Genomic DNA, 6,167 nt, shown 5'->3' on the forward strand with positions numbered 1-6,167 from the left:
AGTCTTGCAGAAATGAGCAAAATTAAGCTCATTTTATGTGGAGAGGTTTAGAAGGAGTTGCATCATTAAGAGCAACATTCTCTGACCTGGATTTAACTAGTATATAGCTTAATTCCCTTAGGACACCTCCATTACTACAGAATTAAAAGAGCTTTTTGAACTTTAAAAATCCTCCTAGAACTTATTTCTTTTCAGAGTTCCTCTGCAAAGGATGCTTTCTTGAATCACAATTTTCCCCAAGTACAAAAAAAAAGTTTTACTCTATTCCATGCTCCTGTTTTTAAAATGCCATTCATATTTGTGACAAATACAGCAAGCTCAAAATCCTTGTAATAAGATGCGTTTAGTAACAAATATTCCTTCTCTAGAATTTTTGGCAAAGGATCTTTTTTACTACTACTACTATTATTAGTCATATTCGACATTAAGCTAGCATCCTGTCTGGCCCAACCAAGTTCAGAACCATATTGCACTAGGTACTGTACATACGTATAGTAAGAAAGACTTAACTGCTTGGATGTGGGAATATGAATCTACACAGACAAGACCCAGTGGGAGAAAGAAAGAATCATTATCCTTGTTTTACAGGTGGGAAATTGGGGCACAGAGGCTGCTTACAGACATGGAAAAAGAACCCCCCAAAACAGAGCTTTACTTTAAGCTTGGCATACCCCTGTACCGAGCACAGCACATACCCGGAAGAGGCATCACATTAGTTTGACCCAGCTTGCTCAATGTCTGTATAGATTGCACGCTTCAGCAGGACTTTTTGGCACTTTTATTGAATCAGCTATTAGATAAAAGCACCAAAAATACCCGCTGAAGTGACTGATCTATACAGACACTAGGGAGCTGGGTCGAATTAACACATTTCTTCTGGTAAAGTACGGTTTTGGGGTTTCAGTTTTTGGTTATTTTTCCACAGCCATCAGCAGCCAGAGTGATGAACTTGCCTGACGTCATCCAGCATGTCAAGCATAGTGGGAATAAAATGCAGATCTCTTGTGTCCTTGTATAGGTCCTTTAACTTCTTCATTTCTGAGCCTTTTCACATTCTTCTGTAGCTCTGAATGAAGTATAATCCTAGGCTCAAGCAATCCCATTGCCTGATTTTCTATGAATGCAGTGCACTTTGGACACCAGTGATTTTCAGTACCAATTGTTTTCATGATAAGAGAGCACATCCAGCAGATTCTTCACTGACAAGAATAACTGATTGGGGAATCCCTGTGGGATCAGTGTATACGAGTTGGTATTAACATTAAATGGTGGGTCATAAGAACTGATTATGTATCTATGGATTGGCCTCAAAGAGACCTTTCTTTCACACTGAAAAGTCTGCAGGTCTAAATCCCCTCAATTATAACCTTTCTTAGGGGCATATTGTGCCATTGATCTGTGTTCTAAACTCCCACTGATTCCAAGCCCAACAGCCAGCATTATATATCCCATTCTTATCCCAGACAGTGATTTAGCTGTGTGGGCACCAGGATGGGCACTATGTGACATATGCATTTTCTTCTTCAGTACAGGTGTCAGCCAGTGGTGCTTGGAGAAAATGGAATTGATAGAACTTCTTGACCTAACCATCTGGGTCCCTGGTTTGTAGATTGTCATCCCAGCTGCCACAACTCCCTATGCTAATGCTCAATAGCTCTGTGGTTCATTCTCTATTAAAGAGAGATTATCTAAGCCATCTGCCAAGAGCAGAGTAGGGGACATGGTGGTCCCAGTTGGAGGGCCCAGTCTGAGCTATACCTGTGCATAGAAGGAATGATGGCAAAGCAGCATAGCTAACAGAGCTACAGGGAAGAGACTTGTAATTAATTGTCCATATAGTACCTCTTTCCCTTATTTTTTGTGATTTTTAAAAAGCAGTTCAGCAGCTCAGCCATTTTAGAGTCACCATTAAATTTAAATCCTCCTTATTTATTGATGGAGCTACTTTCTCTCTAGCTTTTCTCTTCCCCTTAATATATATCTAAAAGCCCTTCTTAATGCCTCTGGGAACATTAACTCATTCTGCTGCCCTTGTCTCATCCCTGAAAGCCTTAACTGGTTGAGAACATTCTTGTTCGATTCCCTACGCTATTCTTCCTTTTTTGGCATTAAACCTTTTTTTCTGCCTCAGACTACCCAGCAGCATTTTACACAGATATATTTGGTGGGTTTTGTACCTTGATATTTCCTGTTTTTATGAGGGCAAGTGTTGCCTGTTGTACCATAATTAGGTTGGGGCAGATCCTCACTTGGGGTAAATCATTGATGCAACACTTCCGCTGACATCAGAGCCAAAGTGATTTACTCCAACTTGGAGCCTGTCCCATGGCCTTTTGAAATATATTTTTCTCATTTGAAAGGATTTCTCTTTTTCTTCCTCTTGCATCATATGTCCACCACATTCTACAAATTCCCCCAAATGCCTTTGTTTGAAATCCAATACATTTGTATATTCCTGTGTTACAGTATTATAATGCTACCATTTTTTCTTATCATTACTACTATTGTTATTGACCACAGTACATGTCACACATTGTAAGAGACAATTTCTTTTCCAATGGGTTATAGCCTAAAGGCACAAGACAGAAAGGAAATATTCTTATCCCCATTTTGGGGACAAGTTGGGGAACCGAAACAGTAAGATGAAGGGCAGGATTTTCAAAGACACCAAACATGGTTTGAAACTTATTTCCCTTTTAAAGGCAATCAGATTTGAGTGCTTAATTCCCTAAGGTGCCTATGGAAATCTTAAGCAACTTACCCAAGGCCAAAAAGTCTGTGACAGCTGAGAACTGGACCCAGACCCCCTAAATTCCATCCCAGTATATTAACATAAGTTCAGGGAGACCAGCTGCTATTCTTTCAACTCTCTCTCTCTCTATATATATATTAATGTATTTATTATTATTATGATTTTTTTTTAGGTGGATTTTTTTTGTTTTCTGTCTGAGGTGAGGCCAAATTAGCCAAATCAGTTCTGAATTCTATGGACAGAGCAAAGCTCAATCAGCCATGTCTGTGTGGTGCTGCCACTTACAAGTATCCTACCTCCCAGACTCTTCATACATGCATGTACTTGTTCTGCTTAAATCCAGTCTCACAGTGGACACAGTCACCAAGTTTCCTTATTTATATGGTACCTCCAATTCTGAGCTCTCTGAAGAATAGCTCATGGGAACTGCAGGCATCTGCTGTAAAACATTCTCTCCTCACCTTTCTCTTCTCTTTCTATATATAGATCATGCCTGTCAATATTATCATGTACCTATTCTAGCAGTACCCTTTCACTGCATGCTTGATCCAGCATTTTGAGCCCACTGCTTCCCACCCATTCACACAAATCTGTGACCTGTGTTTGAAGTTGTTTTAAGCCAAGACTAGCTTACAGGGGTAGGTGTATAGCTAAGAACCCAAATTTGGTTTAAATTACCTGGAACCCATTCACTTTTCAGCGAGGAAATCACTCAAGTGCTGATAATCCCCTAGGGCCCTTCCTACTTTTCTTCCTAAAGGGCAGACAAATTCTCCTGGAATTGTCATAACTGACTGGGAAAGAATCCTAGAGCATCTCAGCCCCAAAGTACCATGGAACAGACTCCCAGACATACCCATACCTGTGAGTGCAGTAACACTGAGGACACAGTGGGTACATCTACATGTGTGCCTGACTGCACAGTTATTACTGAGCAATCATTTAGTACTTGTTTTAGCAAGGGGGGAAGGAATATTTTATTTGCTAAAAAAAGTGTAGTTTCACTCAACCAGAAATCTGTGTGCAGTTTTATCGAGAATTCAGTAAATGAAGAAAACCTTGTGGGAGTTGTGTTGTGGCGCTATCACCTTCAACTTGTGCTCTATAGTTCATAGATTTATAGATTGTAGAGTTGGAAGGGACCATAGTGGATCATCATGTCCAACCCCCTGTCCCTGGCAGGAAAGAGGACCAAGGTCAGATGACCCCAGCCAGGTAACTGTAAAGCCTCCTCTTGAAGACCTCCAAGTTAGGTGATAGTACTACCTCTCTTGGAAGCCCATTCTAGATTCTAGCTACCCTTAGTGTAAAAAAATTCTTCCTAATGTCTAACCTAAATTTAATCTCAACTAGTTTGCACCCATTATTCCTAGAAATTAGATTCTACCAAGAGTTGAACTTGGATTGCTGGATTCAAAGTCCAGAGAGCTAACCATTACACCATAGAACCAGGTTCACTTGATATGTACCACTAACAAAGACATGATGAAGGTATAGCCCCCTTCCCACTCTTCACCCCCCTCAGGTGATGGCTCTAATCACCAGACCATCAAGTGATCCCAGTGATAATTTAAATACTTTATACAGTGTAAAACAGCTGCAACAAGAACAAATGAAAAACCCCACTCTGTAGTGCCCTGTAGCTCAGTGGATCAAATATTTCCCTCAGTGTGGGAGATGTGGCTTTAAATCCTCAATTTGAATCAGAGAAAGAAATTGAACCTGGCTCCCCCACATCTTGGGTGACTGTCCAAACCAATTGGGTATAGAGGGGCATCACAATTTTGTCCTCAATCACATAAGTCTAGCACCCCTTGCTTTTATAAAAGTTGCCCAAAATAAGGAATCAATTGATCACCAAATGATTTAACAAACTGAAATTTCAGGAAGCCCTTTTTAGTAGGTTCAGAGTTATTGCTAACTCAAACAGCCAAAAAGCACAGTTGATAAAGGAGTGCCTCACAGTCCGGCAGTGTCTCCTCAGACCCCAAGAAGCTGCTGCCAACTTCATACTGCTCCCTCAGGACCACCTTTCAATCTTGCTTCTCTTTACCTCTCATGAGTTTCCTCCTGTGCTGCCTCCAGCCTTGGATCTTTTACCAGACCCTGAGAGAGTCCTTGGCCTAGTATTACAGGCACCAGTCAAGCAACCACTTGCTCACCTTCTTGAGCCTTTAACTTCCTGTGGGCCCGCTAATTATCCTCTGCAGCTGGGCTAGCCTTCTTAGGCAGCCTACAGTCAGTGTCTACTACCTGCAGTTGGGCTGTAGTCCCTGCCAGCCTGCTGAGTACTACAGTCTGTGGTGTGCTGTCTACTGCAATCTTCTGTCAGCTAGCCTGCTATACCCTTCCATTTAGGATTGACCTGAAGTTATGTTTTACATTTTTTATACAACCACCAAGATAAAAAATCAGCTCTGTGCATTGTTGTGTAATTTACCCTTGGGGATCAGCATTGCAAGAGCACCCCCAGTATGAGGCAGTACAAAAATAAGTTGTATATCACCTCTGCACCTGTATTCCTGCCAACTTGTGCGCATCTTGGGTATGGCTGAGGATCTAGCCCTTAATTTCTTTTAAAATAAAAGCTTAGGTTCTCGAGAGTGACAACTTACTGAAACTTCATAAGTTGGTCTGATTTGAGCCCTACTGCAGAGGTGTAGAAATGTGAGAAAGATATTATTTTTATATCAACTAAGTGTTTTTGAACCACATGAAAAGTTCAGGTATACTGAGATTTAGGTTTCATTTTTGGATCATATCTTTTTTTAGCCAAGCTAGTTTGTCTGTTGCTAATAAAAACTTCTTTCAATACATTGACCTTCAATTTAGCCAAGTCCTCATGAATCTTATATAAAATCCTGGTAGCAAACTGATAACTACTGAATTCTCTTTTGTTGCAGGAAGATAAGTTCTAGGTCAGCACTTGAGAATAGAAATATGTCTCTCAGAAGGAACAGAAAGTTTTCAGATTACTAGAAACGGGATTCATACATGTGTCTGTATGACCAGATAGGCTGGGTGTGTTTGGAGCACATGCTTATAATAGGAAGTCCAATAATTTTCTTAAGGTGCAGAAAATCTTTGTTTAAAAAATAGCTCCAATGGATTTTCAAGTATAAACAGGAAAAACAATTATGGTCAATGCTCTAAAACTTGCCATGTAGTAGGAGAAGTGTTTTGTATATGCTCACTGTCCAAAAGTTAATTTTCCTAGGGGAGAAATGTGTCCTCTGGGGTGTGAGTGATGTAAATGCTGAGGCCTTCCATTCACTTATTGGAGGAGGTGAGCTATTGCTTTTGTTACTAGGAGAGCCAGTCAGGGACTTTTTGCTGAAATTTTGTTTCACCAAAGCATATTACTGAGACATACTGGTTTTAATAACATTTCTAGTTAGAAAAGGTGTAGAGAATG

The 6,167-nt window shown here is 40.4% G+C and overlaps 1 non-coding gene across 1 annotated transcript; it reads right to left on the bottom strand.

Annotated features, from left to right (window-relative positions):
• Positions 1-4,130: 4,130 nt before the first annotated feature.
• Positions 4,131-4,202, bottom strand: TRNAQ-UUG. The gene has a single exon. It is a non-coding gene; the product is annotated as a tRNA-Gln (tRNA).
• Between the last annotated feature and the right edge of the window lie 1,965 nt (positions 4,203-6,167).

This window comes from Gavialis gangeticus, unplaced genomic scaffold (genome assembly GCF_001723915.1).
Source record: "Gavialis gangeticus isolate Ggan-Ray unplaced genomic scaffold, GavGan_comp1, whole genome shotgun sequence".
NCBI lineage: Eukaryota > Metazoa > Chordata > Crocodylia > Gavialidae > Gavialis > Gavialis gangeticus.